We start from the raw sequence: 20,445 nt of genomic DNA, 5'->3' as shown, positions 1-20,445 counted from the left end.
TCCTTGATCTGCCCCATCCTCTGTTATGCCAGTGTAGCTTGGATTTCCGCCCCTCCCCAGTTCTATAAAGCCCTCCAAATCCTCGAACGCCTTGCGCTCCACCTCGCCTTCCACATCCGCCTTCCATCCCCCACGAGCATCCTCTATGACCTCACACCCTCCCCCACCTTCTCCTTTTCCTTGAACACATCCACACACTATGTATTGTCCGCCGCCTTGATCCCCCTCACCCTCAGGTGTCTCCCTTCCTCTCCACCCCCAACCAGTTGCCACGCCTAAACCACTGTGTCCCACCCTCTCTCCATCTCCACACCCTCCATCTCAACTTCCACCGTCTACGCCTCCCAGATGATGAGCTTCGCCCTGACATCTACCCTTCCTACCAAATCTAACCCAATCTTCCTGCCTCCCCCTCAGGGCTCCCTCTCCTCCCCCTTCCTCCTCCTGAGCGGCTTCCCCCTCCTACTTCCCTCCCTCTCTTGTGCCCTATTTCAGTGTCTCTGCACTCCCTCCTGCCCTGTCCTCTCTCTTCATCTCCCGCCACACATATCTCCCGGCCTCTTCATGTACCCACTGACACCCCTATTCTCTTCACCCCGCCACTTCCCCTGCTGCCCCTTGCTCTCCCTTCTTTTCCATCCGCCCTGACCTTTCCCTCAGCAGGTCCCACCTGGCAGTTTTATTCTTCATCGTGTGTGCTACAAGTGGGTTCTAAGTGTGTTGTTCTGGAGTTTTTTTAATACTGTGGCCGACTTTTAACCTGTGCATGTCCGTTCAGTGTCTTCTCTGTGTTTTAAGCATCGCGAACTGTGTTTTTTAACTTCCTGGTGACTTTTTTAACTGTCCCCTGTGAACATCTCCATGTCAGTCTAATTTTACCTCCATTTTCTCCATTTACTCTGTTTTATGTTCTCCTTTTTTATCGCCTTATGTATGTAACATTTTCTTCATATTTTAGTTGTCATGTCGCTCGGCTGAAGAACGGCGGATTGTGCCGCTGACAGCCCTCCCCTGCCCATATGGGGCAGGGGAATGAAATCACAATAAATTAAAAAAAAAAAAACAAGAAAAAGGTGCCCGAACCCCAGCCGAGTGCACAGTACGTGGGAGGGTGGACCAAAGTGCACGAGAGGCTGGTGTAGCTGACTCGGACAAGTCTGTTACAGTAAACAAATACATTGGTGACTAAGGAAAACTCACTGTACGTCGATGCTTTCAGGTCCGTTAAGTATAAACTACCAAACTGATTACGTGACTACTTATAACAGGTCGACCAAACCGCCCTCACACCGAGGTGAAATAATGTTGAGGTGGACTGATACAAGAAGGTGAAAATGAGTGCTTATTTTTGTTTTGAAAATGTTGGTTTTAGTCTATAGCCATAGTTTGTTTATTTTCTCTCCCAGCTACCAGTTGCGGTACACACTACCATCCTCAGGCCATCCTCTGGCACGCATTCGTGACCCTCACTTCCGAAGTAACTGTGTCAGATTTTTGTATTTGACACGTTACATCTACTTGGGAAGTAAACGTAACCAGTAGCAAAATAAATAAACCGCTACTGAAGACTAAAACAAAAAAATTTCAGTATTGTATTCGTCGTTGTTCGACTGACAGTGTGTGAGGAATATGTATTTTTATATGTAAATTGAGGTGGAGGGGGAAGAAATGAAGCAGGTGGGAATGGGGTACTGATGTCAGCTGCATCGAGGCTTTATGCAGAATCAGCGGCGACGAGTGGAAAGTGTGTGCCCTGCCGCAGGCCGCCTCAGCGCCACTCTGCGACTGCACTGAGTTATCTCCACTGGTTCTACAGAGCAGACAAATACGAGAACCACGCAACACAATATCGCTGAGGAGCCAAAAAACAAATGTAGAATTTACCCTCCATAGTTCTGGACACTTACAAAGCATTAATGTAGTGAAAGGAATGTACGACCGACCTCTCCAGACTGGATGTGCTGGGTCAGACTAACTCCAAATAAGCGTGTCAGAAGTGCTGATGTCGTGACGTCACAGACGTGTATAACCGCGTGAGGCGTGCCGCGACACAGCAGTTTTCTACGGCAGGTGCTTTTTACGTTTGCGTACGCCTGTCAGACGCTGGTTACGCCGTGATGAGTTTTCGGCACTGTGTATGATGGAACTGTTTACCAAACCACAGAAAAACACTCGAAAAAAGTACAGAATGTTAGAAAACTAAAATATGTTTAATGCAAATGAAGAGAAAGGAGCAGGTAATTCTCGGAAGACGGACATGGATGTTTTGTTCAATAAAAAATGCGACACGCCATTCATGTCTTACATTTTCTGCTGTGTAAGAGGCTGTAGACATCAGAATGTGGGACTTTGGCTTTCACGGGAATGACGGTCATTATCTTACCCCTAGGAGACTATAAAGTAATTCGCCCAAATATTTACATCAAAACTTGAGAAAACAGCATTCGGCAATGTATACGGTGAGGCCGCCACCGACCCCTTGCCTGGTAGCCCAGTGGTAATCTGTTGTTTTTGATAACGACGATGGAGATATTTCTTGTGAACTTCAACTTTTTGCTCATATTGAAACGTCCCCTTTGAACAATTTATACAAGACTGTGCTTAAACTGACACACAATATTTTGTTAGCGCAACGCAATCTGACTTTCAAAATTCCCTACAAAAGAATGGCCCTGACTAACATTAAACTATACCTTTCACAAATCACTTACCTCACAAAAATCTTCGCTGCTCAAGCTACTGCAATACAGCGAGCGCCACTACTGCCAGCTAAATAAAAGATTCAAACTATGGAAGGCACTAACTACTGATAGGGATAGTTAGCAAATGAAAGAAATTAATAGAGAACAAACAATGTATTTACCTTGATATCATCATATATAAATATAGCAGTTCATGACAAATTTCAAAACTCCGCCATCTCTCTCCCCACATCCACCACTGCTGGCGGCTCACCTCCAACTGCGCAACGCTACGCGCTGTTCACATCCAGCTGCCTAACACTACAATGGCGAGTATTACAACAATGCAAAGCAGCCACAGACTGCCCACAGCACAGCCAGTGATTTTCATATTGAGCGCTACGTAACGTTGCCAATAAGAAAACATAAACAGCCTACTTACATAGAGAAAACATAAACAGCTTACTTACATAGCCCCCATTCTCCCCACAAAAAATTTTACAAATTTTTTTTGGGCAGTGGCCAATAATGATTTGATAAAATTTTTCATAATTACAATAACAAAGAAATCAAATGCACACACTTATTGATACAATGTTGGTCAAAAGCTAAAATTTTCTCACAGTCCATAAAGATAGTCCTGATCATTCATCATAACAGTAATTACATGTTTTTTTCACAAAGTCTCATTAGTAAAAGAAATTGCACACAGAAGTAGTGGATTTCCATGCAGTCTTGAAGAAGTAGTGTTGTCCTTCCAACGGAAAGACAGTGCTGACTCTTGACATGCTGACAGGTAATGGGCCACAATGGAGCAAACCCACAGCAGAGTCATTCGAAGTTTTGAAAAGTATTGGTAGGTAAGTCATCACAGAGCAGACCCACTGGAGTCCTGGTAGAGATTGTGGTATTGGTGGGCCACCAGAGGTGCAGACCCACTGCAGTCCTTGTAGAAATAGTGGCGTTGGTGGGTCATCATAGATGCAGACCCACTGTAGTCCTTGTAGAGATAGCCAGCAGCCATCTGTTGAGATTGTGCAGGTGCACATTCACCATCGAAGAGTCTTGCGGAGAATATAGCAAGTCCATAAACCACCACTTGTGCACTCACAAAGTTTTTGGAATTGTCCTTAGAACCAGCAATGCTGTTATTCAGTCCCTTGCTGAATTATTAACACACGTGCAAACACTAACAGTCCCTACTTCTCACATATTGTCCATATACTATGACCAACAGAAACGTGTGCAGTGAAATGTAACTTACAAGTTACTTAATTTGATGAAGTGGTCTCAATTACAATATTATAACATGAGAATACAATAACAAAGGTACAAAACACATCATTAAAAACATAACAATACATATAACATTTGTAGTAAAACAGGCGTTACAAAAGGATAGAAATAGACATATACGTCAGTGTTACAGGAATTATGACATGAGTACATACATAAAAGATCAGAATAACTTTCGAAACATCAACTTCACACATGAGCATTAAACAGAACGGAATTAATAATATCTAACATCTTTACAAAGTAAATAACATATTATTAATGCCAATTATATTCGAGGATAACAGTATTCCTCATCATAGTGAATGTAGCTTAATATTAAAAGAAGAAAAAATGCTATGAAACTACACAGAGACAGGAAGAAAACAAATACACAAGGGTACACAAACACGTAATGGGATAACACCAATAGGAAAGGACAGGGTTCGTTTTCAGTGTAACATTTGGTACTGCAGTCCAACCCAAAACTTCATATATCTTTCCTCTTATTTCATCCTTTGTTTCCACCAAAAAAATTCTATCTAAGCATGCTTTCTGTATTTATATGTTCACACATTTCTTACCTCAACATTTATTTCCAAGAAAATCCTACCTATACCTGCTTTCTGTACGTTTTTTCGTATAGATTCTCAATGCATTTCTTCCAATTCATCGCAACTCATTCTCTTCCATAGTCTACCCCCTCTTAAGCTAACTTAAATCTACTGAGCTCAGATGCTAAACTAAGGGACGAGGCAATGCAGCAGCACAAAATAAGTAACACAAACATCAATGACAAAAATACAAATGCCAAAGCAATTGCAATATTACAACTAATATAGGGCACTGTGCAGCAAAAAAAAAAAAAAATAAATCTGGCTTAGCAGAGTAACACAAATTAAAGTTCAGTAGCACTATGCCTGGCAAACAGCAGCTTATATCGAAACATGACATAGCTCAAGCAGAAAAAATAGTACACTAAAGATAACAATGCAGATAAGGCAAATGTATAATCACATCTTAATTTCTAAGTAATTAAAGTGGTGCACCACACCAACTTATTGTAAAAAAAATATTACCATGTACTTGAAAAGAGAATTATGTGTTACTGTTATTAGTTCCTTCTTATTGTTCTTTCCTTTCCAAGTGCTCCTTTTTTAAAGAATGTGGATCATAAAATAATTATTTAATAGATCTGTTGACAGAAAGTGTTCACATTAGCAAATGCATTTCATTTTATAAAAGCAAAGCTGCAACACAGCTGGAAACCAGATATCAAATGAAATAAGCAATTACGCAAACCAAAGCATAAAAATATCATTCAATAGTCATGTGGCATTTCGTAAGTCAGTAGCTCTCAACTCTCATAGAAAGACACTTGTCATAATCAGGTGTGCAGATGTACGAATATTTCCCATCAATTCATAAGCATTTCAGTAATTAGCACAAAGTGCGAGTAATCATATGTTTTCAAGTAACGAGGGTGTCGCATTAGCGATGAAAGGCACACCCTAATGGCTTGTTCTCCAGGTGTTTGACACAGCTGTGTGCCCACAACGCATTACAAAACTCATATGCTTTCAAGTTCGACCGTGTCGTTTTTGCGATGCTTTCTACAAAGGAATGTCAGAAGTGAGGTTAATGGCGTCCCCTTTTTTTTCTACCTGTGCCGCTGAAAAGGGCTCGCAATAATGGCTTTTTCTCCAGGCGTCTGACACAGCTGGGTGCCCGTGACGCATTACGTGCAGGTGGTCACTTAACTTTCTTACGGAAATATTTACCGCTACAGTGACAGTCTCATATAAAAATATTTCACAGGTCAAGAATTTGCGTTACAAATCTGTAGAAACAAAATGCTATTGATATAACAGTGTCCAGAAAAATTTTCGTCTGCATTGTAATACATTCACGAATATACACACAAATTTCATAACTCTTAAAGTACGTTTCTTGGATTCCAACAACCTTTTCCACAAATCAGAGTCACCACTACTCATTATTCCTTACCTTATTACATATACATATTCGTCGACACTTCTTCAATATTTCATCATGAGAAATACGTAGCATAATAAACATTCCTCAACGACATAATACACATTGTCGTCGTAATAATAACATCATAACACTTCAGTCAAATCTCAAAATCGTCGTAACTTCCTCCAATAATTTCTAAGCCTAAAAAAATTCTCTGCTCATGTCAAAAGTGTCATCTGCCTCAAACGTACTTTAAAAATCATGATCTCATACCAAATACATCATTCAAAGCTCTCATAGTATCACAATGGTTCCGAAAAAATATGAAGAGTTCACACAGTACAGACAAAATACAATTTCGTAAGTGTGAAGTTATCCAACGGTGTAATTATGTAAACATCTGTCACTGATATAGTAAAATAAATGTTTGTCTCTCTCAATTACATGATCAGATAGCTGTGTAATTATGTGTTAGAGAAATATGGTACCGATGTGTAAAGTTGTGTAAGCAAATACCACATTAGCTAGGGCTCCTTGTGGTTGCCACACACATGGTACACAAAGTAAGCGTGTACCCCCCTGAGGATTAATGTAATTATACCCTCAGGTGTTACAGATTACACCAATGGAATGAAATATATCACGGAAAACTTTCTTTGTAATTCAAAAATCTTTAAAAATAAATGTTTTAAGTATAAAATTGATCACTGAAATGCGTGTCCTGTAGCGCTAAATGTGCATCTTGTTGTAAGATAATCTCTGTGGAAGTGTCGTAGTTATTTTCCTCCGAAAGCTAAGTTCTGCAGAAGCCAATGTACTTACCTCATGATAAACAAAAGTGAAATGCTTTGCGTATAGATATCGTAGTTATTATGCTTATTGGCGTGATGAAGAAAGTACTGTACAGTAACGTATTGTTGTGCCACGAAAAAGCTGTCTCATTGTTGCTATACCAGAAAAGTTACTACTAAAACATCTTTTTCTTTCCAGAAGAATTCAGAAAACTGTGCATATATAAAACAGATACACCGCAAAAGCAACATTGTAAATTGTCACTCATTAGTAGCGTCGTGATAAAAATCGTGTAGCTGTCACATAAACTAACCTCTGTGTCATCTGGTATCTCTCAGAAAGCACTTTAAATTCAGAATGTATTTTCAAGTAAACCAAAATGTTGCATTAAAATCTCATTAGCAGTACTGGTAAATGTTCTAAGTATGTGAGCCTTATAGTCGTTACGTAATCGTGCAACAAACAAGCAAGAATGTACACACACAATAACACTGTGACGTCTGTTCACTATAACAATGCATTCGTCATTTCTGTTTAAATAAGTTGTCTTGGTTCTTAATTGGATATTTAACTTCAAACATTGTTGTATGTTAACAGATTCTAAGTCTGACAAAGCATATTAGTAATGTGAAGCGAAAAATATTATGACAAAGACTAAGTTAAAAAGCAGATTATCTTTCAATAAACGGTTTTACATGTGAAATGTGGTGTAAACCTTTACTCTTCCTAGTACGCAGAGTTTCAACATCAACCCAGTTATCGTGCGGTATACGTCGGTAAAGAATACTGGAATATTTCTCAAGGTTAGCGTCTTATGTTATTTTTCTCGGAGCCAGCGGGCGCACGCGGCTGCCCGCTGTGCGAGTCATTGTCTGTTCCTCCGTTGGCGCGCGTCGTTATTGGGATTTGGGGACCCAACTTCCACAAACTCACCCTGTCGAAAGTGCCCTGCTCTGTTTGAATCCCGCCAGTTCTGATGAAATTCAGGTCTGTCGTTATGATTATCTCGTCTGTCGACATGTCGGTAGATTTCATAATTTCTTTCTTGTCGGTCATGTGGTGGAGAATTTCTTCCTGAACCGTAACTGCGCGCTGAGCTGTTGCGTCTGAAAGTATTCTGTCTCCCTTGATAAAAATAGTTCTGGTTACCATGTTGTATGTTTCTCTGATTGTCTCTGTGGTGGTCATTACTACGGAAATGCGATCTTTCTCTGTAACAAGTATTACTCTGCCAGTGGTTGTCATATGGGTGGTGTCTGTTTTGGTCACGATTTGTGTTGTGAGAATAGCCTTGTCGTATATTATTTCTGTCATCGCGGAATTGTGACGGAAGTGATCTGTAATTGTTGTTTTCCTGTTTTCGCATCCCGCGACGGTCTGTGTCAATTTCCAGTTCTTGTAACAGTCCCTGAAATGCTTCAATGTCGTCTTTGCAACGTCCTGCTAAAATAATATGTCGTAAATGTTCAGGCAATTTCATTAAGCAAATGCGGATGAGTTCTGAGGGGCTGTATGGGTTTGAAAGATACTGATTCTTGTGCAACATGTCTTCAAAATATTTCACAAGACTGGAAAATTCAGATTGTTCGAAACGTTTCATCATTATGATGCTATGTTTTACTCGTTCTTGTGTAGTTTGAGACCAATATGCAGAGAGGAAGGCATGATAAAAATCTCCTTCACTGTGACAATCGTGAATGACCGATCGCATTCTTACAGCTGGTTCATTCTCTAAATAGCCACACATGAATTCTAATCTGTGTTCTAACGACCAGTTGGGAGGAAAACAATGCGAGAATTGATGGAGCCATGCTTGTGGATGAATGTCGTTGCCAGAATTTTTAAATGTTTTGAATTTACGTGTAGTAATGAACAGCTTATTGTCAAAATCGTCATGTCGGCGAGTCGCATGTCGGTCATTGTTACTTCGTTTCGGCGGTTCCATCTCAAAATCCAATGCGCCTTGCCAATTTCTTTCATAATTTCCGAAGTGTCCTGTGTTATTATTTTGTGGTTGTTCCGTATTTCTATGTCCCTCTTCCTGTATTGGAGCGCGAGTGTCCTCTGAAATACGTAATTCTTGTATTACCTGTGTCAGCTGATCTTGTACTTCCCGGATTTCTCTTTTGTACTGTGTATTGATTTGATTTTGATTCGGTTTGAATTTTCTTATTTGTTCATACTCTTCTGTGTCAGTGAAGGCTACGGGTCCTATGTCGTTCAGATCATCATCTACCTTTGTAGATAAGTTAGTGACCTGATCCGAAAGTTCGGCTACTTTCTCCGATAGTGTACTTATTTCCTCCATGTGTCTTTCTGAACCAATTTTCAGGGTATCTACTGTGTTCTTTAAGTTTTCCTGAGTTCTTGCAAGTTGCGTAACCGAATCGGTAGATGCAACTGAGTCAATTTTAGCTTGCAAGGTCTCATGATTTTCATGAACAATAGTTTGCAGTTCTTTTATGGCTGCTTCGTGCTTCTGTAATACATTTTCATGACGCGAAAAAATAGGTTGGAAATGCTCACAAATTTGTGTTTTTACGTCATTACAGACTTTTTGACATTTCGATTCAATGTGATGTAACTCAGTAGTTAAATCTTCAAGAGTTTGTTCCAATGAGTCTAACTTTTGAAGCTGTTGCTGTGTTTGTCTCTGATTTTGTTCCATTGTGTCTAACTTTTTGAGATTTTGTTCCACTGTGTCTAACTGTTGCTGTGTTTGTCTCTGGTGTTGTTCCATTGTGTCTAACTTTTCAAGCTTTTGCTGTGTTTGTCTCTGATTTTGTTCCATTTGTTGCATTAATTGCAATAATAATGTATTAGTGTCTGGAATCTGTTTCTCTACGCTTTTCGGCAGTGCATTTGCACCGGCAACATTCACATTTTGACAAGCAGAAAATGTGTCTTGACTTATTTGAGAAAACGGTGATGACCCAAAACCTGAATCTACAGTATTTGCGAAATTGTGTCCTGTCATTTCGGATTCCTGAGGCGAGCCGTTGCCGACCGATCGATCGATAATGCTTCCCTGTTCACTACCTGTTTCACTGTCTACACCATTGTTTGCAGCCCGCTCCATTTCCCTATTCACAATTACCAAATTACTACTTTGAACATCAGTTAATTCACTACTCGGTGGCGCTAACACACTGCTTTCGTCTTCACTGTCATTTCTCAGTTTACTTTGGAGCCTAGTATTACGTTTTTTACACGCCATAATTGTCACAATATTTCACACGATAACACAGAAAAACACAATTTGAAGAGCAAAAATAAGAGAACACATTAACATAGCAATGAAAATAATATCTAGTTAATTGCAGCTGCGAAATACTTGGTGCAAATCTACATGCATGCCACAACTGTTTTACTGTACAACAATGAAAGACTGCAACTACAAAGGAGATTTTCTCTACAATTACGCGCTAGCAATAAACAAAATCTACACTAATTACACAAACTACAAGAAAAAATCAGAAGATTCCAGTGAGGTATCCTAGGCTAAGGGTCGACATATGAAACGTCCCCTTTGAACAATTTATACAAGACTGTGCTTAAACTGACACACAATATTTTGTTAGCGCAACGCAATCTGACTTTCAAAATTCCCTACAAAAGAATGGCCCTGACTAACATTAAACTATACCTTTCACAAATCACTTACCTCACAAAAATCTTCGCTGCTCAAGCTACTGCAATACAGCGAGCGCCACTACTGCCAGCTAAATAAAAGATTCAAACTATGGAAGGCACTAACTACTGATAGGGATAGTTAGCAAATGAAAGAAATTAATAGAGAACAAACAATGTATTTACCTTGATATCATTATATATAAATATAGCAGTTCATGACAAATTTCAAAACTCCGCCATCTCTCTCCCCACATCCACCACTGCTGGCGGCTCACCTCCAACTGCGCAACGCTACGCGCTGTTCACATCCAGCTGCCTAACACTACAATGGCGAGTATTACAACAATGCAAAGCAGCCACAGACTGCCCACAGCACAGCCAGTGATTTTCATATTGAGCGCTACGTAACGTTGCCAATAAGAAAACATAAACAGCCTACTTACATAGAGAAAACATAAACAGCTTACTTACAATATTTAACACGGAAGGAATTTCGAGAACATACGGCATAAGAACGTCATCATCAGAAACTTAGTTCCATGCTGTAACGGAGTTTGAGGCCCAGAGCAATTTTCGTGGCACATCATCAATGTTGCATCTCTGTAATTGCTAGCTATGTCATGCTGTCGAGTTACAAACTAATGATCTGAGGATAAATGTGTTTATGATGAGACTTGATGATGAATTTAGCCTTCAATATAGCTCGCCAGTTTATATGGTGGGGCAAATAAAAGTGGCCCAGAGGACAGAGTTCCAGGGTACGAAGGAACACAGCAGGGTGAAGGGAATACAGTACTGACCTGTCTGTAGCAGATGTCGCGAGTGACCACCGTCCACCTCTTGGCACTTGTGGGTCCTTGTCAGCCAGCTGCTGAACGTGGATCAAAGCTGGACCGCTGTGACTGATGCAGTCTCATCCCAAATGCTCTGCTGCAGTCCTTGAAGGCTATGAGGGTTGTTGCGACACAACCTAGACTTGAGAGCTCCCCACACAAAATGATTGCACAGTGACAGATAATGTGTAATGGCTGGCCAGGTACGGTCGTGATCAGACTGAGACACATGACTCCTAGATTTGGCTGGCTGTATGGGCAGCTGCTCCATCCTGTTGAAACTAACTGTAGGTGTTTACCTCCTCCGTTAGTGCTGCCGGAAATGATTTCAAAATGTTGGTAATGTAACGCCCCGAAGTCAGACTCTGATAAAAGCAGATGGGGCCAATAACGTGGTGTGCAGACACTGCACACCTAACCCTATCGTTGTGATAATGCAGCTCTGTTTTGTGGAAATTATATGGATTCTCCGCCGCACAGAACCAGTGATTCTGTGAGTTGACGTAACCACTCAGGTGAAACCAGACTTCGTCAGACATAAAGAAGCCAATCACAAAACTGGAGACACTAAGGGAACTCTGCTGGTTTTAATGCGCGGACAACAGACACTCAATAGGGATGCATGTGGAGGCGTAGCTATATTCGTCAGCATGATCGACGTGTCATTCCAGTTTTTTGCAACAGGCGTCGGATTGATTTGATTGGACATTATAGCATTTTCTGGTGAGCTCCAGTCACATTTTCTGTCGTCCGGGCATGTTTCGGAATGTTTTTTGACTTGTTCAAAACAGATACTGTCTGAGGCCATTTTTGGACTAAACGTTGCGTGGCGTTTCTTGCTGGCACTTTGACACCATTAAACTTCTCGACAAACAACTAACTACACCATTCCAGTGCCTTTTTGTGACGTTACTTTCCACAACGGACACCCGCTGCTCCTCTGTGAGTACCGTCGCCTCCTTTGCACTGCTCCACTCGCACTGACACAGCTGGCCCTGCGCTCTGCACTGGTCTGCATCGCGTGGCCGGCACATACGTGGTGTCTGCGTCACATTCACGTCCAATCGTATCCATTCGTCCGCGGCATTTTTATTTGCCCCTGCCTGTTGATTGCATTTCACGTATGATGCCCAGACTGGAATGGAATGACGTTAACTCGCGGCTTGAGGATGATGTGAGATGCAACAGTTGGAAATTCATGTCGAGTGACTGAGAGATGGACATACGGAGACTGCAGTTTTATGTCGATTTCCTCCCCCAAGTTCCAGTTCTGGACGTCACACCGTATTACTGTGTCTCCCCCTACCCCAGGCCCAGATTTGTTAGTTGCCATACTTTTGCTAGTATGTGGGATATTATTGCCAAAATTCATTGCATGAGTTTTCGCGCTCCAATTATTTTTTCTGTACACTGGTTTACTTTGGTTAATTGTATGTTGCGAACAAATGAGATTAATTATTATTATACTGGAACTGGCTTCTTATTAAATGAATAGTTTTGTTATTGTAACTCAGTAGCATGCACAACGTATCCACCTCTGCTACAATTATCGTAAAAATGTTCTGAAGTTATTTCTGTTATCAAAAATAATGAAGCTACCGTACGCAATGCTTAATGAACCTCAAACCTTGCAGTGGATTTTTTGTCAACATTAATTATTAATCAGTGCCATGGCTAACACTAGAGCATAAGACTATCACTATTAACCAGAAAAAGATTTCTCTATAACTTTTACTGGCGCATAATTTTTCCTTTTCAAACATGAAAGTATTTTTTTAACTTTGACACTGTTAAAGTTTAGAATATTAGCAGCCCTCGTCCGCCTGTGAAACAGAACGTAAAATCTGCTGCTTTGTACTCCGATCTCGAACTGCTGTGAGAAATAATTTTAAATGCACTTTTTGCCTGACCGCTTATTGCCGTATGATTGCGCTTATTATCAGATTTGAATCTCCGCCGTGTCGCAGCTCTGCACCACGGACACGACTTAAAAAGCTGAAAGTGTCGCAAATAAATGTGTAAAATACCAGGCAAGCTTTCTAATAGTACCATACGAATTCTCATTACACAACTACATTTAAAACTCGAATAACAAGTTCACACACCATTTTTTATACTCAGCGCCTAATAGCGTCCTGCTTACAATCTTGACAAATGAAAGCTACCTACGTGTTAAACATAGCGTCAGAGGTTCCTCCTCTCTATGTGACTCCAAGAAGACGACAACGACAATATTATTCTTACACTACTATCTATAAAATGGCTGATTGTCATGAAATTTTTGAGTTTTTCTTCACTAATTCTTTTCTGTGGCGGTTTCAGAACTCGCCGACACAGATATTATTTCACAAATCCAGTACTTAATCCTTTACAAATACAAAATATATCATAATTGTCTCTATTCTCTTATTATTCAGAGCCCACAGACGTAATCAGTGCCTGTATATACATAAATAAAATTGTAATTGCATAGTTATAAAGCATGCTGTGTTACAGTGATACAGTTGATGTGATACTCATTATGTCCCAACATGAAGACATGCAAGACCAGACTAATATATCATGCTGTGCGGAAACGTAGGGTTGAAACGAAGCCTCGTGTTTGTTAAGGAGACGCTGAACTGTGGAGAACATAAGAAGCGTTAGCCTGCACTGACCCTGCAACACTGGTATCTACCAGCACGACAATGCGCCTCACTCATAGCTCCAGTCGTGCTGAAATAACTCAGCCAACCAGGTTGTGACATCTAAGAGCTAATCCAGGTTGCATGTCGTGTTCAGTTGTGGCCGAAAGTAGCCCCTGAGGCCTGTTCACGGCACCCTGATGACAGCAGTATACACCAGACCTGTTCCTACACCGTTCCTACAAAACCAGCTGATTTAACCTTTGCTCAGAACGACACCCATCTACTCAGTTATTGTGTTACACGGATCTCCTCTGCAGGGTGTTCCTCAGCTCACCTGACGCAGACATGCTCATTTATTGGCGTTTCATGCTGGGACCGAATAATAAACCAAAATAACCAGTGGTGTTTGGTCGGAAAACACAGAATTTGCTAGATACAACAAGCCTGGTCTGCTGCCTTTTGGACAACTTTACTGGGATGTGTTGTTTCAGCGGGACAGCTCTTATTGACTAACTTTCTGAATCACACAGCTGCTCTACCGCAGATGTTCCTCATATCCTGTATTACTGGTTAAAGGATCAGTTTTTAAACATCCTTTGTGGCCAACTGTAACTTAAAATAACCCATGTTGTTCTGTGAGGGAACACTAAACTGTGCTGGATTCCTCCAAGCTGTACTACTGTGCTACTTTTGGGAGTAATCTTTCAACAGGACAAGACATTTATACAGTTTCACTACTCTCCATTACATACCACAGTTCCCTCGGAAGTAACAAATCAGATACACTCTCAGTCTCGTGGCTTGGGGAACTTTAACCTGAAACGATCCTCCTGTGTCTGAGGAATTACTGAACTCTGCAGGTGTCCAGAGTGTTGTCCTGCCTCTGCTGGGTGAGTAGGGGACGATGTTCCACAAGAACACCGGCCTTCCCGTCACTTTCTGCGATAAGTGGCACAAGTTGTTCTGATGTCCATCAGCTCCCCTGGCAGTGACATGCAAGCCTCACTTTTGAGTATCATATTTTAGAGGAACCATTAAGCAAACAATCACTGATGATAGATCAATGAATAATACAGCATGGTCAATGGTACTTGGTAACAACCTTAACGAATGTATCTACTGTTTCTTTGCCATATTTAGCTAGTGTGTGTAACTGAATAGATACCATTGTACGCACATTAATCTCTCTTACTTCGTTCTCGAGGTTCCTACTTCACACGTGCAATAGTTTCAACGTAAATGTAGCACATTTTGCCTCGCATTCCTTTTCTGTAAATTTACCTAATTGAATTTCACGCCAGCCGCTGTGGCCGAGCTATTCTAGCTACTTCAACCCGGAACCGCGGTGCTGCTACGGTTGCAGGTTCTAATCCTGTCTCGGGCATGGATGTGTGTGATGTCCTTACGTCAGTTATGTTTAAATAGTTCTCAGTCTAGGGGACTGATGACCTCAGATGTTGTCCCATAGTGCTGAGAGCTACTTGAACCATTTTTTTGAGAATTTCACGAAAACAACTTCGTCCTTCTTCCAAACACTCCGGTATGAATTCCACAACCACCTCTGTTACTTCTGCGTATGCTCAGTCCTAGCACTCCTGATTTTGCTCCATACCCGCTGTCATGCCGACTTGACCAGGTCTCGAGCAGAAGTCTACATCTACATCTACATCTACATCTACATCTACATGGATACTCTGCAAATCCCATGTAAGTGCCTGTCAGAGGGTTCAATTCTCTGTTATTTCAATCAAGTATAGCGCGTGGAAAAAACAGCGCTTATATATTTCCGTGCGACCTCTGATTTCCCTTATTTTATTATGGTGATCGTTTCTTCATATGTAGGTCGGCGTACACTCCTTGAACATCCACATTCAGGTTCAGGTTCTTCCTGTCGTTCAATATCAGCATAGCTATACATTGAAACGTCGTGTATTTCTGTATCATCCGCATCAAATTTCTGAATTGTTACGTTATACACTGAAGAACCAAATAAACTGGTACACAGGCCTAATATCGTGTAGTGTCCCCGTGATCTCGCAGAAGTGCCGCAAAACTACTAATGTCTGAATGAGTTCTGGGGGAAATAACACAATGAATCCTGCAGGGCTGTCCATAAATCCGTAATAGCACGAGGGGCTGACGATCTCTTCTGAACAACACGTTGAAAGGTATACCAGATATGCTCAATAATGTTCATGTCTGGGAGTTTGGGGCGAGTGGAAATGTTCAAACTCAGAAGAATGTTCCTAGAGCCACTCTGTAGCAATTGTGGACGTGTGGGGTGTCGCATTGTCCTGCTGGAATTTCCCAAGTTCGTCAGAATGCGTAATGGAAATGAGTGGCTGCAGGTGACCAGACAGGATGCTTATATACATGTCACCTCTCAGAGTCGTGTCTCGACGTATCAGAGGTCCAATATCACTCCAACTGTACATGCCGCACACCATTACAGAGCATCCATCATCTTGAACAGTTCCCTGCTGATATGCAGAGTCCATGGATTCATGAGGTTGTGTCCGTCCATCCACTCGATACAACTCTTCCTTTTCATTTTCTTTGGTTGTTAATATTAAGTTTATGACACTAGATAAGTCACTAGGAGCGAGTACTGTTAAATCAATGTTGTCTCGAAGTCACGGAAGTTTTTAGCAACATACTGGCTGAAAGAAAATATCTGTACAACGAAAAACCAGCCACTGTGGGATATTTCACTTTTTTATTCACTTGATAGCTAGTTTCGGACCAGGACCCATTTTCTTCCTTTTACAAGTTGCCACCTGCTCAAGGAAGATGCGTGACTTATAGCGATTACAAGGCAATTGAGCGACTGCTGTCAGGTACGTCGGTTGTTCTTGAACATTAGCCAGATTATCTGAAAAACAATTTCATAGAAAATACCAGCTCTGGAAAATGAGACAAGTCAATTCCCAGGTTTGAAGTTGTGGAGTACAGTAGAAGGATGCAATTCTCATGTTTGATCAGTAAGTAGCTACAGAAGTATTCTTCTGTTGTACACTTTCCTTGTATGGTCTGTATGTGCAGCTTTCACGTTGGTGTACAGTCTACGGTTAGTCTTGTGTATTTTAATAAGTTAGTAAATTGGATAGGATGGTTTCTTAAGGCTGTAGTTACGAGTTTGAAAAACGGTTCTCTGTTTTATACAATGGCGTGGGTCTTGGAATGGCTAGAGTCAAGGTGTGTCTGTTTGCACATGGTTGAGGTGGGATGTTCAACACATTGGAGGGAATGGACAGGATGTCTGAACCCAGCTGCTCCTAATGTTTCCATAAACAGTACATCTTCTTGTCAATTAGAGTGGGGTTCACTTGGAACTTCTCCTTCATCGACTATGTTCTGCAGCTTATCCACTACCTCAATAAGAACAAATTTGTCATCTTTGCAGCTCTTAGCCTTCTGACTATGTGTGTGTGTGTGTGAGTGTGTGTGTGTGTGAGTGTGTATGCACAGGGGCAGGGACTGGTGCCTGTACCACTGGTATAGGCAGAACACTGCCGCCTGTTACTGCTCTCACCCAGGGCAATGTTTAAATTTTCACCGCTCCAGTAGTCATTACATTATCACGCAATGGGTAAATAATTCTTTATTTGTTTCTTTGTCGCTGTGTTTTGTTTCTACCGAACTGCAGATGATACAGCGCTCTACTGTCTGCTCTTCTCATCTGAGAGTGTGTACCTGCCTTTAGTTTTTCGAACTAATGTGGAACGCCACATTCACGTTCAGCAGAAATTGGAACAGGAAGTACGAGCTGGTCGCTCAGGGAAAGAAATGGAAAAAATGAAAACATTAACTCACCAACAAACCTAGGAAAAAATGCCAGTGTTCTACCACCTACTTAACTGACATTAGAATACTTATGTGGCGAGATTGTGCGTAAATTCATACGCGTTAGCGTAAATTCACTTGCATTTCATCAAGACTAGACCCTGATTTCCATATGTCGTCAACCACTTCACGCTGACTTGGCTATGACTTCAACCGTGTGTCTGCCATCCCTGCACTCGTACATACGTTGTGTATATTCCCGTACAGGGGAGACATGTTAACTGACAGTCACTTGCCCGGTATCGGCGGATAAATGCGATGCTGAAGTGCCTGTGTTGTTCAGAAATACGATGCAATGTTTCTTCGGACATGCTGGGACTGACCGAAGAAAATCTCTATCTCGAAGCAAAACGTTGACCATTATTTTAGTAACACTCTTTGCACAGTCCTTCTTAATCTAAAGGAGTAGATATCATGGACAATGTGTCTCAAATTGCCCTGCGAATCAGTACTAAACCTATGGATGCTAATATCTGTAAGTAATGTTTTCAATTGTAGATAATGACGTAAAGAATTCCTGATAGCTCCAACCATTCACTGTTCTGCTTCTTCACGTTTTCTGTACTACCACACACTTTGTTCCGTTACCTGACTAACGATTCCTTGATACTTGAAGACGTTTGCTGTCAGTCGATTCCTTCTATAAGTTTCATCCATTCGATTATGTAACTTTTCGTTAAGAACTGAATTTACCCATCATACCTTCAGCATTATTCTGTATAGGCTGCTGCCCCTCTACGGGAACCATATGTTGGTCTGGCTCCTGCACAGACGCCCCTTCCACGTTGTTGGATCTGCAGTACGGCTGTCTGCATCACTGAGGCACGCACGCCACCCCACGGCGGCGACGGTCTTTCCGCCAAACAGTGTAGGTTTAGGAGGGATTGGAGTAATTTAGTGTACATTGTCGAATATTTTACTTCGTACATAAACGACATGAGGGTACCACAGATTCTCTGTATTCTCCGTTGTACTGATAATCACCAGGTAAAATTTGCTACTTTGATATCTATATGTCTACTTAATCGATTTAATCTTCTCCTTATATTCTTATATAAAATTTATAAATCATTTATATCTTTAAAACTTAATGAAGCGATTACCAATGGGTGTAGCTATTCGAAACGGACGAAATTTATTTTAAATTCTTTGTAGGTATTTGGTATGAAGCCATGGTGAGACTCGCATCATGTAAGAGACAAAGCGTGTCAGGCCATACATTTAGGTTCAAAATGGCTCTGAGCACTATAGGACTTAACATCTGAGGTCATCTGTCCCCCAGAACATAGAACTACTTAAAGCTAACTAACCTAAGGACATCACACACATCCAAGGCAGAGGCAGGATTCGAACCTGCGACCGTAACAGTCGCGCGGTTCCAGACTGAAGCGCCTAGAACCGGTCGGCCACACCGGCCGGCCATAGATTTAGGTCTAGATGGCAGAGAGCGCAGTGGCGGCATGGCAAGGACGACGGATTCAACGTTTTGGAAGGTACCGATTCAAAAGTGTGCAGCACCTTCAAACTCACTGCTCCTGCACAACGATGGAAATTCTGAATTTTATTTTTCGTTTTCTGTACTGCTTATCGACGTACCGGTAAGTGTCGTCAGCAGCCACGTGTCACCACTGCAGTGAGTTTGGGTTTGTCCGTACGCCGGGCCCCCTACTGTGTGGACTCGGCACGTGTCGCTCGCTGGCCTCCCTCGCCCTGTGTTGCTGTGACGCCCACAGCCGGGCTGTCGGAACCGCGAAGCGGTTCAGACCGCAAACGGGATGTTGGCTGCCCGCTGACCGCTAACTGCATGCTGTCACAGCGAGGACATGACGCACTTCCCACACACACACACACACACACACACACACACACACACACACGTAAAAGCGTGGAGTATTCCTGGCGCACATCCGCAAAGCTCCACTTACGCAAATACGACTTGGAGGCGAGAAATCGCGATCCTGCGTTAGTAGCTTCCCAGTAATGGAGAAATTTACACCAAACATGTTAGTAAGACACGGCTCTATTCTCCCTTGGCACACAAAACAGCCACTGTTGAAGAAGAAACGAGAGAAATGACTTAAAAAAAGGACAGTATCACCAAGAATGGCGATGTTTTACTGAAAGTCAAAATTTTGCCGGACTTCAATGCGGTATGCTTTTGATAGTTCCCACAACGGAAGTTTGTCTTCACATCTGGCAGAAAACCTGCCAGTGTAATCATGTCGCCCACACATGTCGCGCGATCGCATTGACGAGGGTTGCAACCGGCAAGGTCAAAAACAAACTAATAGACGTCCACCATTTAACATTAAATATATTGAAGCTGTGTTATAAGCAAAAAATGCTCAACACATTGTAGAACAACCTTTAATCTCAAAAGAACGAATAACTTGGAGCAGTGAAAGATGTACTGTGTCAGAAATGATCAAATCAGTCATCCACACCGTACTCGTACATCCAGCAAACGTGTCTGTAACTGAACAGCCTACAACCACTGGGCTTGTCAAGAAATCACAGTGGGCACCTGCTATTCTTTGATTCAACTGATACAGGGTCAGTGATTTAACAAGCAGCCGTGTTCACTATACTCCAGCATATTCTGTGTACCGCGCTATGGTAGGTATTAGTTTCCATCAAAGAACAGTTCTAGCGAGCGTAGTACTGTATTACGCTCACCAGTAGGATCAGAGACACAAGTTTACGGAACAATCAGGTGAACAAGTCGTCAACGCGGATGTAGCATTTCGGCGTACACCGCCTGTGTTATTCACGTCACTCCGGTTT

This window comes from Schistocerca serialis, unplaced genomic scaffold (genome assembly GCF_023864345.2).
Source record: "Schistocerca serialis cubense isolate TAMUIC-IGC-003099 unplaced genomic scaffold, iqSchSeri2.2 HiC_scaffold_1407, whole genome shotgun sequence".
Lineage (NCBI taxonomy): Eukaryota > Metazoa > Arthropoda > Insecta > Orthoptera > Acrididae > Schistocerca > Schistocerca serialis.
This window is presented reverse-complemented; position numbering follows the sequence as displayed.